The sequence below is a fragment of the Cyprinodon tularosa genome, unplaced genomic scaffold, assembly GCF_016077235.1.
Source record: "Cyprinodon tularosa strain WSP-4 unplaced genomic scaffold, ASM1607723v1 ctg890, whole genome shotgun sequence".
Taxonomy (NCBI): domain Eukaryota; kingdom Metazoa; phylum Chordata; class Actinopteri; order Cyprinodontiformes; family Cyprinodontidae; genus Cyprinodon; species Cyprinodon tularosa.
In genome coordinates, this window is record NW_024039663.1 from 175,840 (window position 1) to 197,199 (window position 21,360).

A 21,360-nucleotide genomic window follows, 5' to 3' on the forward strand; every position below is an offset into this window, starting at 1 on the left:
TATGTGTACTTTTGACACCACTGTTTTACCGTTACTCAAAAACCTGAATATAAATTTAGGATTTAAATAAGTGTGATCTAATCAACAGAAAATATGAAAAAAGATCCATCTATATTCTAAGATTATTTAATAATCTTTTTTTAATACATGAAAAACCTGTTATAAAGCTGCTTTTTGACATAAAAAACTTGTAGTTTCCACTGTCTTCCAGCAGGTGGCAGCAAAATATAATCATCCAGGTGACATGCCAGTGAAGCAATAAAAGTCCTGTATGTTCTCTGCTGTACATACAGCAGAGTACATACACTTTACTTGACTATATTTACTTTACCTGAATAATTGTTAGGAGCGGGTACTTATAACTTTCACAGCACTTTATTTCCAGGAAGCTGTTAGTTTGTTTTAGCTCAGTTTAGCCTTTTAATCCACGGCTGCTGTTTTTCTGTTGTAGCCCTATGGACTGAATCTGGATGCCACTGATTTAGAGATTTAAAGGAGAAGTTCGGTCAGCAAGGAATAATCAATGGATCATTATCTATTCCTAAAACGAATATGTTCGCGGTGATTTAAAGTAGTAGGGAAGTCATTTTTAAATTTCAAATCATTCTGCCTTAAACATGTATATAAATGTACTCTTTATCAGATGATATTGTCCCAAAAGTTAGAAAAATTCTATTTAAAAAAAAATTCTGTCTTAAAATCTGTGTTGTTTTTTTCCCCTGTTATCTTCTGCAGGCCAGTTAGTTCTACGTCAGCCTGAACACCTAAATTCGGCCAATCATATATCAACGTTCATCTGTCAATCAAATGTTTTCAGTCATAGCATCTTGATTCATATGTTGCAGCTAATATACGCAACGGTTAAAATCAGAATCCTTTCCTTTCCCATTGAGTTCCGTCCCAGTGTTCACGGGGATGGACGTCTGTGTCTTCAGCAGGCGTAGAGCTAACAGAACTGGCAGCGTTGCGAGGCAAGGGCTCAAACATGTACAGCTGGAAGCCTTCTACACCAAACCAAGCTTCTGCTGCCCTGGCGTCCTCTTCCACAACATCTTCGTCCCAACTTTCCTCCTCTAAATAAAAAATGGATGACGGAGTAGACTCGTCCACGACCTCCGACACTAAACTCTCCTCCTCTTGCATGTTTCCTCTGTCCATAGCGATCCTTGACAGTGTCGTTTCTAAGTCACCAATTTAGTGCTACTTGGTCCCAATGAAATTTCCCATTGGGAACCTGCTAGCACTAAGTTGCTAACTGGTTAGCAAGATGCTTCCCACAAACCAGCCACAACCAAACCTGCTTGCGAACAATCCCCGCAACAATCCCGCACACTTGATAATCAACAAATCACAGTCACTTAATTAACTCGTGTAAAGTCGGGCACCACTCCGGAGAATTTGGACTCCTACTCCGTCCCATCTCAACCGGTCCAGCAGAAAACCGTCATTGTTGAGCCTGGTTCCGCCAGAGGTTTCTTCTCAATGGGGAGTTTTTCCTCTCCACTGTCGCTTTATGCTTGTTCATCACGGACACGTTCTCTCAGCCTGTGTTATCCAAGCTGGACTTCCATCTTCGAGGTCGCTGAGTAAAGCTCTAGTACGCAAATTCAGGACAAGGACAAAGGACAACATCGCAAATACAAGGGGCTGAAATTAGTTTCCTTCGCAGGGTGGCTGGGCGCACCCTACTAGATCCTGTGAGGAACTCAGTTACCCAGGAGGAGCTCAGAGTAGAGTTGTTGCTCCTCCATGTTAACAGGAGCCAGCTGAGGAGGCTCAGGCATCCGTTCCTGATGCCTCCTGGTCGCCTCCATCTGGAGGTGTTGTAGGCATGTCCCATTGGGAGGAGGCCTGGCGGAAGGCCCAGAACACGCTGGAGGGACGATGTCTCTGAGCTGTTCTGGTGTCACCTCGGGGTCCCCCCAGAGCAGCTGGAGGAGGTGTGTGTGGATCAGGAAGTCTGTGCATCTCTGCTTAGACTGCTGCCTCTGCGACCCGGCCCCGGATAAAGAGGAAGAAAATGGATGGATGGAAGGATCAACAAAGCTGGAATAAAAGAGATATGGTTTGTGCACAAAAATATAACTTTGTTCCCACTAAACAATCATTTCTGGCCTCAAAATACTATTAAGTGGATGAGAATTACTAATTTACGTGCAGGAAATATTAAGTTGTACAGGAAAAAAATATATCTAATGTGTGCACAAAGTATTCTTCTATGTCCATGTGCCATACTTACGGCTACAACATGTGACGTTTAGTGGCCCAGATCCAGTTGAGCGGTGGGGGGCTTAATGGGGCAGTTATCTGGCTTTGCCCTAATATCACTGCCAGGCATATGCACATTTGTATACATTACAGTTTCTTCCAATCACAATAGGAGCATTTTCACTTTCTTGAAACATCCATCCATTTTCTGACATGCTTTTCACTGGTGGGGTCATGAGGGTTGCTGGTGTCTATCTCCAGCTGTTTATAGGCAAGAGGCGGGGTCCACCCTGGAAAGGTCTCCAGTCCATTGCAGGGCAACACAGAGACAAACAACCATTCATGCACACACTCACATCTACAGAGAATTTAGAGAAGCCAGTTAACCTGACAGTCATGTTTTTGGACTGTGGGAGGAAGCTGGAGTACCCAGAGAGAACCCAAGCATGCACAGGGAGAACATGCAAGCTCCATGCAGAAAGACCCCGGGCTGGGAATCAAACCCAGAACCTTCTAGCTGCAAGACAGCAGTGCTACCCACTGTGCCACTAAGCAGGATTTTCTTGAAACATCTAGGTAACACTTTTCTGTCAGATTCCTTCGTCAAAAGGTGGATTTCACATCATTTTCATGCTGTCCATCCTTAGCAGAGCACAAGGATGCATTTTATGTGCCAAACACCCTCTGCTTGCCCATCATGGTCACTAAAGGTGCAGTCGGGGGAGAAGAACAGCAGAAACACTTAAGCTGTTACTGGAACAATTAATGAAATGACTTGATGGTGAAATCTCTTCTGGATCATTCATCATATCTGAATCAATCAAGGTCAATTTATTTCTAACTGCGGTGCCCTCGCTGCGCAGGGCTGGTTATGCTGCATCATTACATGATCAGGCTCTACTGTATCAATTTCTCTTTTATACTGTTATAATTTGTAGCTTTTGTGGTTATTATCACATCCCCCCCACCCCCCACCCCCACCCCCCACCCCCACCCCCCAACCCCCCAACAGGTGGGCACAAAGTGAGGCAGATGCAATTTTTCAGAAAATATTTGAGATAAAAATATTTAATATTAGAGTGACTAAATATATAAATATATCTGCGTTAGGTATATGTAATATGTTTTCTTTAAATAAGGGTCCATTAGAACTCCCCCCATACCAACATAAAATGGTTTAACCAGGACAACAGCAGGCTGCAACTTTTAAAGTTTTTTTTTTTTACTGCAAACTAAAAATGTCAGGTTTTCAGATAAGAAAAGAGAAAAAGGGAAGATGGCACCAAAGGCTTGGTGGATTTTAGGAGTAAATATTAAAAATAAAGTGAGAATGAGTCAGGAACAGGTCCAGCAATGGAATTGCAAAGCCAGGTAAGAAGCAAGGATTTTATTAATGTGATTTTAAAGTATAGCATCCGCTAGCTCGTGTAAGGGGGAAACCATCTTTACTTTTAAAGAAATACTTGAGCTCAGTGCCAAAATAGCAGAGAGATGGCAGAGGTCCAGGTGCAGGGGGAAAGACAGATGGCAGCTGAGGTGCGGCAGCTTCAGTGTTTGAGTAGGAGACAGAGAGCCATCCCTACCCCTAACAGAGACAGTGCAGGTAGGGGGGCTCGCTGCCCGATCGGAGAGTCTGAGCATAGTGGCTCAGAGATGGATCATGCCGTTAATTTCAATGAACCTGCGCTGTGGCCAACAAAAATGACCGATTCTGATCAAGTGATGTTGTGCGTTTAATGGGAAAATTGAAGTCTTTCTCAGAGATGGCGAATGAGCTGCCAGCAGATATAGAGCACAGAGAATCCTCAGAGTATCTAACCTAGTCTACCTCCCACAATGGAAGGGAAAAATTGTTAGGGACTGGCTGATATACAGCAGGTCAAAAAAGGCCATATTGTTGCTGCCGTAATTCCTGTTCTCTTATGAAGTAGATAGAAGTTCAGCTAGTGCACTAAATTCAATAGATGGGATGAAAATGTGCATCATGAAATACAGAAAGCTAATTTCCAGGGCATGAAAGAAACTCTGCACACAAAAACCTTGTTGTTGTCCGGGCCCTAAACCCAAAGCTGTCAGCTGGCCTGGTTATTATTCTCAGCATTAGGTTTGTGATCTCAGCCTCTGCCCCGACCAGCCATTCTTTTTTCATCTGTTCCGCTCATCGGAACGCCTCTGCCTGCTGAAGGCTCACTCCAAAGATGCTCCATGTGACTAGATGCTCTCTGTTTATTGTTTCCGTGGATGTATACAGACAACAGCTCCATTTTTAACCCACCAGTGATAGACTGAAAGGGTGAACATAAAGCCTACAGAAATAAAGCATTGATTACGATCAACCAAGAGAAAAGGAGGAGCGATAAAAACTGTGGGTGTAAAATAAAACATATCTATGCTAGTCCTGTTTCTCTGACTGTGACTAACTGGATGTGCTCTCTTCATCCTCTGACATGGGAGCTGACTCGGAGCTCGTCTGCCTGGCTGTGTGTTTCCTGGACGGGGCCGCCTGTGGAGCTGGTTGACAGTTACCTTTTGTATCTATGCTTCTTTTTCTATGTCTGCTTCTGTCTCCTTGAACCCCAGTCAGCCTCAGCAGATGGCCGCTCACACTGAGCCTGGTTCTGCTGGAGGTTTCTTCCTGTTCAAAGGGAGTTTTTCCTCTCCACTGTCGCTACAAGCATGCTTAGTGTGAGGGATTGCTGAAGAGTCAATGAGTCGATGCAATTAACTGGTTTTCCTTTGATAGAAAACTTTGAATCAATCTGACTGGATAATCTGGTGAACTGTATCAAACAATGACCTGAGATGATGACCTTGAATTGAACTGAATTGAATTAATGCCCTCTGCTTGACCTTCCCTGGGATTTTGGACCAGATGGAAAGTTTTTATTTACCAGCTAAATCCTGGCTTATTGTAGCTCCATGTGTCCTTGAAGTTCTGTTGAACTTCTACATGTGCTAAAACTTTATGCTTTGCTCTCACATTGAAACCACTGTTTATTAATGTGCTAAAACCAGATAAATCTGGCTTCCATGGCTGCCAGTAGTGTCCTGTCAACTTCCATGATACTAAATAGCCGCAGTCATAACAATGCCTGCGACCAGCCATAGAGCTTCATACCCATAAAGCCCCCCGGCACGCTCAATTTATCATACATTTTGCAGTTTCACACCCGCTCACACAGAGCCCTTCATGGAGCATTAATGTTGGTCTGTGAAGAGAACGTTTGACACTCAGCCTGATGCACCTTCCACAGCTTGCATTCATTCCCAACCTGATGAGAGAAGCGCAAAGAGACAACCCCGCCACCCAAACAGGGACCATTTGGTTTGCGGCGGACACCATGCGCTCTAAAGACATGATCTAAATGCTCGTCAGAGATTGTTTTGCCACTGTGGGCCCTCAGCAATGACATAAGGGAAGGGGTTAGAGGGGCACCCCCCCCAGCCTTGTGGAGGCCAGCCAAGATGAATATGAGGAAATGAGGCAGACATCCAGTAAATAATAGTTGCCATTGTGCCTCTCAGCAAGCAGAGGTTAGGGTTGGGCTGGAAGGGGATGGTGAAGGGGGGGGGACTCTGCATGATATGCCAGGCCCTGACATGGCAACCGGACCCAGAGCTGTCACCCCTGCGGAAACATCACCCTCGCCTCCACAATTTGTGCACTTAACACTTCAGTTGGCACATGACAGGTGCTTATTTCCCAGTGCTGGCTTTTTCCCCTTGCAGCGATGCCGCTGAAGTCCGAGCAGACGCGGCATCTGGTGGGAGGGTCTAACCACCAAGAGGAGGAGGACCAGCGATACGTTTTAGAAGCCTCTGCTGTGGGAGTGGGCATTACTCTATGGAACAAAGCACTCCTGTTCACAGAACATTCTTTAAAAAAAGGTTTCGTTTCTGAAATTTTAAAAGGCATGTAAGCAGACCTGATGAACGTGAGCTGTAACTAGAACCTTTACTGCAGCAGCTGGGAAACACAGTGGGACCCACTGATTGGTGTAATTAGCATAAGGAGGGGTTCATCTTCTTTACCATCAGTTTTAGAGTTAGTCTGGCCTGAAATAGAAAACATATCTTTAGCCACTCTTATACTGTTACTGATGACCATAAAAGGCAATATAGTTCAGAGTCCTTTTTGATTTAACAAAAACAATTAAACAAGTCATGGAAAAAATCAAAGTAAATTATATTGTTTTACAGATGTTGATTCGCTTCTCTTTAGCCTCTTTCCCATTGAAAATAGCAGGTTAACACGTTTTTCAAACATGGCTCGACCAGATAACAATCGCCATTTAGCTTCCTTCCCATTGGCTCAGAAAACGCTGGGTCTAACGCCTCAATAGCAGCTGCTGTGGCTGCTTGTCTGGTGACACCATCACCAGGGGCAGATTTAGGGAATTTGGGGCCCTGAGCAAAGACAGGCAGGGGGCCCTCTGAATGGAGAAGACACATAAAACAGAGCCATTCTACAGATATAGAAATGTTAATAGAATAGACATCCATTATCTGTTCTAGGTCTTGTCCCTCTCTTCTTGTCCCTTTTCTTCTTGTTTTCCTCTCTATGTTTTGTACTCATGCTGTCTCTAAAGGAATGAAAGATTTTTTCCAAGCACTAAGCTCACTTAGCTGATTGCTCATTCCTGTGTTTCCAAAAAGGCCAAAGTAAAAACCCAGTCCTTCTTTTCACTGTAGACAAGCCATGATCTGCTTATCTGTTCTCCATTTTTCATTTGGATGAAATAATAGCTGCATGAATCATGACAGCAGACAAGATAGAAGAGAGCAGGAGGCGGGGTTACCAATCTACTTGCTCTGGAGAGCAGAGTTCGCTGCTTTTAGATGTTGTCGCCCAAGGTCATAGGTTTGATTTTAGCTTTGGTAGGGACACTGTTGGCCTTCAGTTTCATTGGTCTGATGTCATTGGTCCTTTGCAAAAATATGCATGCTCTTTTTTATGTTTAATGTGAGCATCAGGACACATTTTTCCTCAAGAGGAAACATTTCTGTTTCACCTGGTTTCCTCTAGTAAAAAACCTTCTTTAAGGAACCTTTGGGTGATCTGATTATTAATCGATTCATCGAAAAAATAAACAGATTAATAAATTTGCAGAATAATCATCAGTTGCAGCACTAATTTTATGGCAACGTTCCAAACACACTTCTTTCATCATGTAGCAGTGAAGGGCAGCTGCTTCACCCTGAGGCTGCCCTGCAGCATTATATCTGTTTCCTACAATCATATAATGTTTCTGTTATATAAGCGTGTTTTTAATATTAAAGGATTAAATGTAACAACCTTTTATCATCGTCCTGTTTAAATAGCTCCTTATGTCTATTTTCTTTTTTTAGTGTCATCATCTACAAACACAACACTAAGAATAAGCCTTAGTTTATTCAAATATAAAATCACTTTTAACAATTATAAAAGACAATATAACACTATATTATCTGTAATCTAATAGTATCCAAATAAACAGCCTGAATCAAGCATTATTTACCAGACATTAATGTTTGTACTAATTTACTTATGGACCGTGTGGAAATCCAGAAAAATAGAGTCAATGTAAATAGAGTTCTTCTGTTTGTATTTATCCTATTTCTAGAAGTAGAAGTTATTTAAATAGAACAATTTTTATGTGGAAAACAAAAAATACCCGGACTTTTATGTTCTAAAAAAGAAATAAAACCTGCTATTTATACCTGAACTGCCGTCAAAAATGAAAACATTAATAGCAAATAAATATTGGTGAAAGGGAATCAGAAATCTTGATAGTTTACAGTCTTTGTTCATTTAAACAGCAGTTTTCTGAACTCCTGTCTGACTCAGAATATTTAGTTTAATAAAGCAATCCTAACGTTGGTTACTTTCATTTCTCAAGTTGCACAAATCCCAACTCTCTCCCTCTTCTTTACAGAACTGCAATCAGAAGCTTTCGCCTGTTTTAGCTTAAATAATATCTAATTTATTAATTGGACTAGTTTCATAGCCTAATATTAATTTTGGTAACCGCTGTATTCTAGCTTTTTTTTTTTTTTTTTCGTGCTCCAAGCACGCAGAAAGACAGAAGGAGGAACTTAAGGCAGAAAAATCATTGAGTGGAGTTAATCAGCACAGCACAGTTGATGCGCTGCTATGGGAAAGGGACAGGAGAGAGCAGGCAGCTGCAGCTACCAGGCAGAGGAGCTGAGAGAGGAAACGATGCCACTGCTGCAACAACGCTGTATAGTAAATTATAAACATCTTGTTCATATCGCCCATGTTGTCTATAAGTCTCACGTAGCAGAAAAGTCACTAGATTTGGTCCTAGGCACTTTTTAAAAGTCAAAGTGCTAAAGGGGTCTGAAAAGTCGCTAAATATAGTGATCATACAATTTGACTGGATGATCTGGTTGAACTCTAAAGTGCCTTGAGAGGACATGCTGTGAATTGACGCTATAGAAATAAACCGAATTGACTAAAGCGCTAAGTTGGCAACACTGCTCATTTCCATACAGAAACCCCACATATATATTTTTATGTAACTCAGAGTACATGTTACACTTAATAATATTACTTTAGCGATAGTTTCAAGGTGTTGCTTTATTGTGTTGGGATCTGGAGCTGTACCTCCTTCTTCCAGCAGAGTGCGCCGTGGGTCTCCTGGAGCTGGAGTCTCCCAGCACACCTGAGACGCATCTACTCATCAAGAGACCTCTCCTTTATAATCAGCTGCCAGACCTTGCTTCGACGCCGCAGTGTTGACCTTAGTTTGGTTAGCAACCTGAGCCTTGAAACTGAAGAATCTTAGTTGTCTCTTGAGAGAGATCAGATTCTAACTCTCCTCTGTTTTTGCCTCACAGGAAACCTGTCTCTAGCCTGAAGCTCTGGATGAGCTTAACCTGCCAAATCTGCCCTGGTGAGCCAACCTGAAGATTCCTATGTGGATTCCCCTGCTGCTCTTAGTGAAGAGCTGGAAACTCTGATCAAGGTCTGCCATTCAAAGTCAGAAGCTAGACGCTGCAGCTGCTCTTGAACTCTGCTGAACAAACAGTCTCTGGACCCAACGGTTCCCTCTCTCTCTCAAAGAGAAGCCCGGACTCAGTCAAGGTACAATCCTGAATTATCAAAGACTCATAACACATCTGCCTGTCTTCTAATCAAACTATCATCTCTGCAGACTTCAGTGAACCAGCCCGGACCAGTTCCTGACCCAGTACATAATCTTGTGTTTTGTGAAACTTCAATAAACTCTGTTAAACTTTTACCCAGCCTCCGTTGTGTTCTGCATGTGGGCTAAGAACCTTAAACCCATCATGATATATTGTATATCTCGTACCATGTCTTTCGGTTGTGCTGTTCTTTTCATCTCGTTACAGGTGATGAAGTAGACTGAAAATGTTTTGACAATATCTCCTTTCTATCTCTTCTTTCTTTCATCTTTTCTCTTTTTTTTCTTTTTTTCCTTTTCTTCTTTTGTTTTTCTGCTCTATTTACATTGCAGTGTCCATATAAACTGTCAAACTCCCTGCATAATTATAATAAAGTAATTTATATGCATGAAAGAAGTGGAGCAATATGGCAATTGCCATACTGCTACACTTGTGAAAGTAAAATCTGTTGGGCTCTTTTTGGCATCGAGACAATTATTCTTATTGCCACATTGCCAGACAGGACACTGTAAAAAAAAAAAAAAAGGAAACACTGCTCTTTGCATTGTTTGTTTTCAAATGGTTTGCTGCTGTCTGTTTGGACCTTTCTGAACATGTGCAGCAAAAGGACTGATCCATCCCGTCAGGTAACGTTCCCCCCATGTTAAGCAGGGGAACGCTATCTGACGGGGTTTATAGGCCAGTCAGATCAGGGGGGAACGCTATCTGACGGGCCTATAAACCCCGCCAGATTGCGTTCCCCCTGCTTAACATGGGGGGGACTCTATCTGACAGGCCTATAAACCCTGTCAGATAGTGTTCCCCCTGCTTAACATGGGGGGGACGCTATCTGACTGGCCTATAAACCCTGTCAAATAGCGTTCCCCCTGCCTAACATGGGGGGACGCTATCTGAATGGCCTATAAACCCTGTCAAATAGCGTTCCCCTCATGTTAAGCAGGGGAACGCTATTTGACGGAGTTTATAGGCCAGTCAGATCAGGGGGGAACGCTATCTGACGGGCCTATAAACCCTGTCAGATAGTGTTCGCCCTGCCTAACATGGGAGGAACGCTATCTGACGGGCCTATAAACCCCGCCAGATAGCATTCCCCCCGCTTAACATGGGGGGAACGCTATCTTACGGGGTTTATAGGCCAGTCAGATCAGGGGGGAACGCTATCTGACAGGCCTATAAACCCTGTCAAATAGCGTTCCCCCCATGTTAAGTAGGGGAACGCTATCTGGCGGAGTTTATAGGCCAGTCAGATCAGGGGGGAACGCTATCTGACAGGCCTATAAACCCTGTCAGATAGCGTTCCCCCTGCCTAACATGGGGGGGACTCTGTCTGACAGGCCTATAAACCCTGTCAGATAGTGTTCCCCCTGCCTAACATGGGGGGGACTCTGTCTGACAGGCCTATAAACCCTGTCAGATAGCGTTCCCCCTGCCTAACATGGGGGGGACTCTGTCTGACAGGCCTATAAACCCTGTCAGATAGTGTTCCCCCTGCCTAACATGGGGGGAACGCTATCTGACAGGCCTATAAACCCTGTAACGCAATAGTTATTTTTACTAGTAACTAGTTACTTTTATTGTGGAGTAACTCAGTTAGTAACTCAGTTACTTTTTGGGAGAAGTAACTAGTAACTATAACTAATTGCTTTTTCAAAGTAACATGCCCAACACTGCTAATGGTAAATACCGCTTTGACCATCACACTGGATTAGCGTTGATGATGTCACTAGACACGCAGCAGCATGGGCACAGAGGCCACTCAGCTGCCAGCGAGGGGTTAGACCCAGATTTGTTTGCGAGTGGAAAGGGAGCAGATTAGGTCATGTATGGTATCACGTAATTTTGCAGGTCAACCCGGCTCTGGTGTTTCCATAGCATACCGATCAAAGCCGAGGCAATTCTAATGCGGGTCGCTTGCCAAGTTGTATGACACGGATAGACATGTGACAGTGAGGTGTTGCCACGGCGACTAAAAGCTGATTGTTCCCAGGTTTAAACGGGTATTTTGGCCAGAGGGAACGGGGTATAAAGGTTAAGCTGGTGACATTCACACTAAAATACTGATTAGTTGCAAAGCGACTGTAGAAGCAGATCTACATGGATCTACTCTGGAACTTACTAATTTGTTTCAGCTTCATCAGCTTTTGTTTTTTATGCCTTATGAGTCATGCATCCCCTCTGCCTTTTCCTCTGTGCTGCTAAGAATCCAAGTGGACGAAGCAATCAACTGCCTTTCCTTTGATTAAAACTTTGAATCAGTTTGACTGGATGATCTGGTTGAATTGTCTCTGTAAAGTTCTTTGAGATGTGTTGTGAATTGGTGCTGTATAAATAAACTGAATTGAATTGAATTCAGGACTCTCTTTCTAAAGCTCCTACCCTTCATTCCCAGTGGCTGGAGTGAATCAACCAAGAGTCTCATTTATAAGAGTAAAACGTTTCCCGGAACCTCTGTAAGCCACTTTTCATTGAAAGGTTTGGATCTATGGAAAAGAAAACAAACGGCGTCATGCCGGCTCTGAACTGATGGTTTTAGAAAACTGTCTGCCGTAGATGGTGAGGTGGGGGGTGGAAGCTTCTCCTCATTATGATTCTGTTCGGTTTCATCTCAAACTTAACCAGTAATTTAAACTGATATGATGCTAGAGGTGGTGAACCATAACTACACAGGAGGTGACATCAATCAAAAAGGCCCAGAGACTGACTTAGATTTAATTAATTTAAAAATGCTTTGTAAATCATAAAGGGTAATTTATTGTTGCGTTTTTTTTTATCCAGGTTTTGCTGATGCTGTTGGCAGGAAGGATCTTTTGTAGCGGTCTGTCTTGCAGCAGATCCGGAGAGGCCTCTGACTGAAGACAATCTTCTGTAGAGGATACTCGTTGGTGTCCACATCTTCTTCACTTTTGAATCATCTCCAGAGATTCTGGAACATTATCTCCTTTATCAGTTGCTTTATGCTCTAACCCTTTTTCTCCAAGTCGTGTTCCTCTCCCTGATGATCACCAGAGGAATGAACATGTGGAAAACTACAAAGTTGCATTCACACCAAACTTGGTGTCGGCAGTCATTTCCTGCGAATTGTTGACCAAATTGCGTCTCAGATGCGCGGTAATTTCACGGCAGACCGCGTCATCAAGTAGGAGGAGCTGTTTACATTTCTGCTTCATTACTTGAATTTAGCAAAAAAAAAAAATAGATTATGTGCTACGCGGTGAACAGGCTCAGAGACAGAGCTCCTCGACTGGCAGACTTGGGTGTTGCTTCCTATCTGTGCCTTGTGTGGGGACCTGAGACTGAACCAGTAGAGACTCTACTGGTCTCCTCCCGGCCAGCTCCTCCTTCATTTGTGCTGTCCTCCTGGCCGACTTCTCCAATCTGTCATCCATATTTGATCCTCAGCAGTTAGTCTGTTTAGCCTGCCCAGGCCAGCCATAGCCTCTCCTAGCCCTTACATGGTTTGGGCTTCTCCAGTATTCTGCTGTTGTCCTCCATTCTCCTCCTGTACTAGCACCAGCAAACCTCTGGCATGACCCTGCTCTGGGGCGCTGTTTTCACAGCAGGTTCCTCCGATCTCTTGCTGTGGTTCCTTAGCTCCAGAGTGGGTACGGCTGGCTGCCTGGTATCAGTTCAGGTTCTCTCTCTGTCAATATTTCTGCTTCTGTCTCAGCTCCAGACTGCTGTTTCATCTTAGCTCTGCTGTCCTGGAGAATCTGGTTATCTGATAATGTCCACCACCCTTACATGCAAAGAAAATGATGTAAGGAGTTTAGAACAAGGAACCCAGAATTCAAGCACACAGATCAGATTCAGGAACAAGTGTTTATTAAAAACATACGGCTGCTTGTCAGATAGGGTCTCTCAACAGATACCCTGTAGAAACGTAAACTCAGGTCATTGACTTCAGAGCTCAGACGGGGAACGATAATGAGCATGAAAGTCACCAACCTGGTAAAGTTCAGTCTGTGCCCAGAAGAAGGAGTGAAGGCCAGATGGGTGGTTACTCTATAGCTTGTGACGGAGCCGATTCCAGAGATCCAGGAGAAAAGTGGAGCAGTGACCAGCAGCAGCCAGAGGAATAGAAGGATCCAGAGGGAATAATCCTGGAAGACAGGTACAAGGTTGATAACAGGCAGAACCAAGGTAACAGTCTGGAAACAGGAAGGCACACAGAGCAGAACAGGGTCAACCAGAAGTCAGAAGTCCAGGGCAGAAACAGGTCAGGATCAGGCAGAATAAACGCAACAGAGTAAGCTAATTAATCTCACACTAGGCTCGAATAATGTGGCACAAATGGCTGGGAACAGGTAGATTTAATAGAAGCAGGAAAAGGTGGATCTGTTTAGAGACAATGAGCCCAGATGGAGCAAAGCAGATGTGAGAAAAAGAGACAAACCCAGCAATAGGTGCCAAGATCATGAAGATGGGACGCCACTATCAGCATTGAAACATAAAATGTACGGATAGGGCTGAAAATTATTAGCCTGGGTGCCATTCCGAACTTAGTCCCGCCCACAAGGTTTGAGGTCGGGAAGTTCGGTCTGGCTCTGCTCCATAGTAGCGCGAGTATCATCGCCCACTGTCAGGTGATCCAATCAAATTGTCAGGGCGGGTTTTATACGATGATGGACAGATGATCAACAGTAACGTAATCAACCATGTGACCAAAGCGCGCTTGGGTGACAACAACAATGGCTGCGGCCGGAGAGTTGAGGTGAGTAGATTCTGCTATTAGGTCTGTTCTAGAAGATATCAACAGCAAATTAATTTTAAAAGAGGAACAGAGAAACGCGATCAAGGCTCATCTTCTTATTCTAGGCGTGCAACTGCACGCTTTGATTTTTGTTGACAACAACTATGCGTTGCTTAACATACGTCACGCACTCCGTTGCTCTTATTGGTTGTACGTCTGTCCAATTGAGTGCAGAGGCATTTTTTTTCCTAGTTCGTTCAAAACACGCCCCATAATCACAGCTCTATGGAGCCGTATCAGACTCATATTCTGACTAGAATTGAGTAGGACTACGTCAGGCTAGAAAATTATTGGAGATTGGCCCCATATCTCAATGCTAGAGAATCAGAATGAAAAGTTTTGGCACTAATGTATGTGCACATGAGATTGTTTTTCAGGATGTGTCTGAATGGCAGCAGAGCTAACCACTGCACGGTCGATCAGAACTACCATTTAAAACTCCCTGTAAATAATGATGCTTAGTTGTTCAAAGGTTTTCTTTTGGGGTTAAATGGCAGCTTCATTTTAGCTTAATGACCATAGTGAGAAACATTATACCTGGTTAGAATTAAGGCTGTCACAAGGCCAACCCATAAGCAAACATAGCAGTGATGTAAACATTTGAAGCGGTGTGGGTACTCCTACTGGGGAAATGAAGAGACCTTCTTTGAAACACCTGTAAGCTCAAAGAAGCACGCACTGTCTCCATCTTTATAAATAATAAAATGTCCTGCAGAGGATGCTGCTAACCTTGGTGCCCTTAAGGACTTTCCTGGATATGGTAATCATACTTGTCATGCCTCAGTCCTTAATGTATTGTAGCCAATGTCAGGGTTTCATCTTTTACTCTCAAATCCCATGGCTGTGGTTGACAAATTAAAAAAACTCAAGTCGAACGACTCCAGTTTTTGTCCTTGTCAATCACAAGGAGTCTGACTTTTCCTGCAGGCCTCAGTCAAGACTGCAGGGAGCGATTGTCAGGTGGCATTACTGTCCCACTACTGCTACTAAAAGCTATTTTTTTAAATAACAAAAAAATGTCTGTGCATTATTCAACAAAGAGATCAGGCTCAATTTTTAGAAGGATCTTGAGCTGTAAAACGGACAGCTGCTGCAGGATTCCCTGGTGACGCTAAGACGGCTGTAAGTGTGACAGAGGTTCTTTAGTGTTTTTTACTTCAACACACATTCACAGTCATGTCACAGCACCCCACCCCCGCCTCTCCCTGCCTCTCCATCTCTTTCTTTCTTTCAGAAACACACACATCCTCGTCTTGCTCTATGTGGTGAGGACGATGTGACGATTTCCATTGATTTTCAGTCATTTTTAACCCCTTCTAAGCCTGACCCTGAGAATATCTCCATACCTAACCGCTACCAGAGCAAACCTAACTCTAACCCTGACATGAACTCTATCGCACCTTATTCCTTACTCCAACATTAGCAAAACAGAAGTCAAGACCAGCTCAATTTCTTCAGTTTTGTACGAAATGTCTTCAGCTTAAGCTTGATAATTTCAGTTTAGGCAGCTGGATGTAGTTTTATGGAAGACGTTTCTCCGCTCATCCAAGAAGCTCCCTCAGTTCCAACTTGTGGTGGGGGGCACTGAGATTACTGTAGGTGGAACAAAGAATTACGGAAAAGGTGGTTTTGATGGGGGAGTTAAGGAAGGCATCTTTGTTAATCTAGAATAACCATTTCTCAACCGAGGAGGTGGTGTTAGACAGAACCTTTCACCCACCTACAAAGGAACAATACCCAGAAGATTCATCTCCCACCCGCCCTCACCTGACTCACCCTTCAGTGAGGCATGTGACCAAAACCACTCTGATGAGGGAGTTTAACCATCAGAACCCCATAACGCTCATTAACCCCCAGGTGACCTCTTTGGCCAATAGTAGGATGGATCAAATCCATACTTTGTTCCACTTATTCTTTGTTCCACGTACAGTATACTAATCTCAGTTTTTACCCCACCATTAGTTAGAACTAAAGAATCCTCTTGGATGAGAGGAGAGACGTCTTCTAGAAAACTTCACATCCAGTTGCCTAAACTGAAAGTTTTCAAGCTTGACCATGACCTGGATGACTGAGAATCTTCACAGAAATGTCTTTAGCTTGATGGTGAAAAAAAAGAGAAATATCAGCTGTGCTGCTGCCATCAGCACCTTTGTTTCTAGATGTTGGAGCTTGGCCTGTTTTCCAGTGTAGTCCTGTTTCTCTGACTGTGACTAACTGGATGTGCTCTCTTCATCCTCTGACATGGGAGCTGGCTCGGAGCTCGTCTGCCTGGCTGTGTGTTTCCTGGACGGGGCCGCCTGTGGAGCTGGTTGACAGTTGCCTTTTGTATCTATGCTTCTTTTTCTATGTCTGCTTCTGTCTCCTTGAACCCCAGTCGGCCTCAGCAGATGGCCGCTCACACTGAGCCTGGTTCTGCTGGAGGTTTCTTCCTGTTCAAAGGAGGTTTTCCTCTCCACTGTCGCTACAAATGGGACAGTGTATTCTCGTTATGAGTTCGTATGAAATCGTACGAAAAGTTATGCACCGTAATTTCGTACGTTTTTTTCGTCGTATGCGCATGCGCATCTGATGCACTATTCACGAATATAGAATATAAATTACAATTAGCCCTAACCCTGACACTAAGATATAAAACAGCAAGCAATGTAGTTAGAGACATGAATAAGTGATGATTGCACTGTTTTTCCCAGTTTTACGTCCGTCCGCGGATCTGCTTTTTTTTTCTGTCTGCCAGCGCATGCGCACTGATGTGGTTTTTTGAGGAAAAATGTACGAAATAGTGTGCATAACTTTTCGTACGATTTCATACGAACTGATAATGAGAATATGTTGAATGGGAGGGATTGCTGAAGAGTCAATGAGTCGATGCAGTCAGCTGGTTTTCCTTAGATAGAAAACTTTGAACTTGTCTCTTTAAAGTGCTTTGAGATGACATGTGCTTTGAATTGGTGTTATACAGTAGAAATGAATTGAATGTTCAACCCAATGCCACATCGGTTAGCCAGTGTCCTGCACCAAGGATCAAAAAAGTAACTGTGATTTAAAATGAGGCTTTTCAATAATTCTGATTTTCCTTTTTTTATACATTCCCACTGAATGATTTCCAAAAGCATATTAAAATGAATTAGCATCCTTAATGTATGTGGGCAGAAATCTGCTGGAAGCACTCTTCCAGAGAACTGCAGGTGGGATAGAGAGCAGGACGCGGGTTTGTGGCGTGGATAGGTGAATTATTATTGTTAGTTATTGCTGTACGCCTGGGCTGCACTGCCTACAGAGGGCAGGTCATACCGCCATGAGCTTCCTGCTGACCAGCAGCTGCTGCTTTAAACACCAATCAATTCTAAGACCCACTGTTAGAAGTTTGTGAAAAATGCACCTGTCTGTTTTGCCAGTGCTTTTAAGGCACCTCCTCACATGCCTGGTCTCAGGATAAACATAACCCTCCTGACTCCCTGTAATTGTCTCTTGAACGTTTCAAATAAACCGGCTGAATGAATGGAGCCTCTCTCCAGTTTCTCCTTGTCACTCCAGTGACAGTTACTTTACAGCGACTGAAAAACATGTTTTTTCCTATCTTATTCTCAAGAAAAGCTTTTTATACTTCTGTTTTTCACTTTTTTTCTTGCTTGATCCTAGGTGACTCTGTCCTTTCTTTTCTGTGGGATAAATTGATGGCAGTGCAGGAGTTAATTGTAAAGGCGTGTGTTTGGCTCCCTGATGGTGTGTGGATGTGGATCAGGTTGGGGTCAACGTTCACAATGACAGTTCTCTTTTCTTTGCACTAAAAACGGAGGAGAGGCCATGGAAGAGAGCTGAAATCAGGGTGAAAACAAGTTCTGCCGAAGCACTTAAACCTGTTTCTATACCAGCGATCAACAAAAGATGAAATCATTTTAGACTAGTGTGTTATCAGAGACGATAACACATCCAAAGGACAACACTGCCTCACAGAAAGCTACAGATAACATGCTGGGGACACAAAGACAGTATGTGGGCATGAATAAAACTTTGCCATGCAGTAAAATATGAAACAGGCTTCAGGATGTAGAAATACTTCGATGCACCTTTTATCTTTTCAGTCAAAGGGTCAGTTATGGGATTTACAAGCAACATAAAGCCAACAGCCACAAGTTATTCAGGAGTTTGATTCAAAACTCTACAGGTTCAGAAAGTCTTCCTCAAACATTTGGTCCTCTGTTGTGATCCACTGTTTTGGTTTTAATTTATGGTCCTAAGTATTCTCATTTGGGTTTCGTGTGCTATATATCATAAGGTCATGTGCTATTTCTAATTTATGCATATTCTCTAGTGTTGGGCTTGTTTTACTTTGCTTTCAGTAAAGATGGCGTCCCACAGGGCTGTGATCTGAGCTCAGTCTAACAAATATTGCCAATTTTGGAAATAATGGAACGAGGAAGTGTGGTTGTGGCATCATGTCTGTGTGTCTTTGTTCTCTGTTTCTCCACCAGAGGGTGACCCTGAGGCTAGGTCGACTGCTCCATCATCAGCTTATCACTCCTGCAGCTAAAGAGGAGCGACTCAGAGCTCACTCAGTGACCGTTTCCCTTTCACGCTTTCCCATCAACGGGATTTACTCGTTGACAACCTCCTGCCAGAAATCAAGAAAAGTGTTCACCTTGGGAAAACTTCCTCCTGGGACATTTTATAAACTGATCAGATAATAGAGACAATACAGTTATAAATTTTAAAGATTCTGTTCTACATTTTATCTTCTCTGTATCACTAAACAATACTGCAGAGGGCAAAAGCTTAGTTTATTCCTCTTTACAGGTCGATGATTTTGTTGATGGGGTCGCTAGTTCTCTGCGTACTGCCTTAGACAACGAAGCCCCTTTGAAAAAGAAAAACTTCAAAAATAAAAAGCTGGCTCTTTGGTTTAACACAGAGATGCAAACTCTGAAGCAAAATGCTAGGAAACTGGGGAGAAAATCATGTCTGGAAGAACAGCTGTAAATGCTGTATAGGAGGACCCTTTGAAAAGCAAGAGCAGCATATTTCTCCTGATTAATAGAGGAGAATAAGAATAATCCTAGATTTCTTTTTAATCCAGATGCCAAACTCACCCAGAGCCATAGCTCTGTTGAACCGTCCATTCCACCTGCTCTTAGCAGCAATGATTTTATGGGATTCTTTATAAATAAGATTGATCTTATTAAAAATAAGATCATTAGCACTCCTCTATCTATGATTGGTTTATCTCTTGAGGGTGGGGCGGCATCTGAGGTAGTCATGGAATCTGAATCGGGTTTAGACTGCTTTGATCCGGTTGAGCTTTCAGAGTTAGCAAAACTATTGACTTCATCTAAGCCTTCAACTTGGATCATAGGGATTGCCTTCAAGTCAATGCGTCGATAAAATCAGCAGTTTTTTTTCTCAGATAGAAAACTGAATCAATATGCCTGTATGGTCTGCATCAATTGTCACTGCAAAGTTCCTTGAGATGACATGTGTTGTGAATTGGAATATATATTGAATTGGAACTATAAAAATAAACTGAATTGATTTGAATTGAACAAGCTAGTAACAGGCTGAACAGACTGGTGGTAGACTGAAAATGATCCAGGACGGGCTCTGAGAGCAGGTGAGGTGTTGTAGCTTTCCATAATTAAGCTAAAGGCTCAGCAAACTGCTGCTGGTCTGGGCTTACAGGATGTGACCTCTGTGTTGTCCAGACCTGCTGCCTGGCCTGCTTGCAGAGTCAATTTACCCCAATTAAACCAGTGATAATCAGATTATGAATTGATGTCCATTTAAACACTGTCAACAGAGCAACCTGTTGGTGTGTGCTCTTTACTAATCATGTCCAATAAACTAAATGTGTTTGTAAAGGCAAAGGCGTGTTTACCCTTCCATGACATCCAACCTCTAATCTTTATACTGTTAGCATTATTAATACTTTAATACCTTATAAAACCTTACATTTGTGACGGAGCCTAAAATGCTGCTTAATCGACTAAATGAGACCCTGAGCCATGCTCACGGTCACTTTTAAATGAACTGATTTATTTGGTGAATGACTACTTTTGAAAAAACTACTTTTAGTGGTTAACTGCATGCAGACGGCTATCGATCTTATCACTACATATATGCAGACATGGTCCAGAGGAACAGCTTCACTTCTACAGGTGTTGAGTTTTCTTTTATAATTTACTGCAGTTTATTTTTCCACATTATTTGGCTGAGAAATGATCAGCATGGCATAATGCAGAGGTGAGAGTGTAATCTTCTCATGATCCTTTCTTTTCGTAACTTTTGTCTTCTCCAAAGAGGCCCTCAGGCTCCACCTCCCCCTAATGAAATAATCATAAAGGAAAAAGCATGTAGACCTTTATCTTTGACAGCTCCATCCACGGCCGCATGGATCTGGGCTTTCAATAGAAGCAGCTCTAATAAGAGGACTGCCATGCTCTCCCAGTGTGACACGGAAATACCCCCACTGGGGTTACCTTCAAAAAGAGCATATTTCACTGCCGCATTTAGTTTTTCTACGACAGCGAAGCAGTGTTAATTTCATCAGCTTTTTAAAAAATGTAGTCTTAGTCTTAGTCACAATGACAAAAATCTATTTTAGTCTTAGTTATATTTAGTCATTGCCTTCCCAATTTAGTCTAAATCTTAGACTAAATTATGAAAATAAATTTCTGTCTTAGTCATGACAGATGACAGAGAGACGGACAGGTACAGGCACAGGAAGGCACACACATCCACATGCATGCGCGTACACACACACACACGTTCCTGCTACTACAGGCCCACCCTTACCTTCTTCCATATGGCATCATGTTGGCACCTCAGATGTTGCTTGAGATTCGATGCCATTTTGAAGCGCAGACTCTTTGGTGGTGTCCCTCCTCCGGTGTTCTCTTTCGTGTTGTAAACGAAATGGCTCCGTACATCCAGGCGTTGTTTTCGCCCAGCTCCTACTACAAACCGTACACCGGTATCAGGGCCCAACGCCATATCTGGGAAGTAGAGCTAGGACTATAAGCCCTTTGCTACTATTGACTAAGCGGCGCGAGGCGTGAGCCACTGTGGGACAGGCGCCATGTAGGGACAAACAGGGCAACAACGTGTAATCTGTCATAATTGGTTTAAGCGATCTGACCCACGTGCAGAGAACCACTCAGAGACCAAGGGAAAAAGTTTAACAGGTTTACTGAATGTTGATGAAACACAGAAGTAGGAGCTGGAACTCAGTGGACTGGTGAAACGGAATATCTGAAGGAGAG

At 43.1% G+C, this 21,360-nt stretch overlaps 1 long non-coding RNA gene across 1 annotated transcript; it reads right to left on the reverse strand.

Annotated features, from left to right (window-relative positions):
* Window positions 1–12,084: 12,084 nt before the first annotated feature.
* On the reverse strand, window positions 12,085–20,946 carry LOC119775755. The gene is made up of 3 exons (XR_005279700.1): window positions 20,894–20,946; window positions 13,303–13,457; window positions 12,085–13,093 (listed from the first exon to the last, which is right to left on the reverse strand). It is a non-coding gene; the product is annotated as an uncharacterized LOC119775755 (long non-coding RNA).
* Window positions 20,947–21,360: the final 414 nt, after the last annotated feature.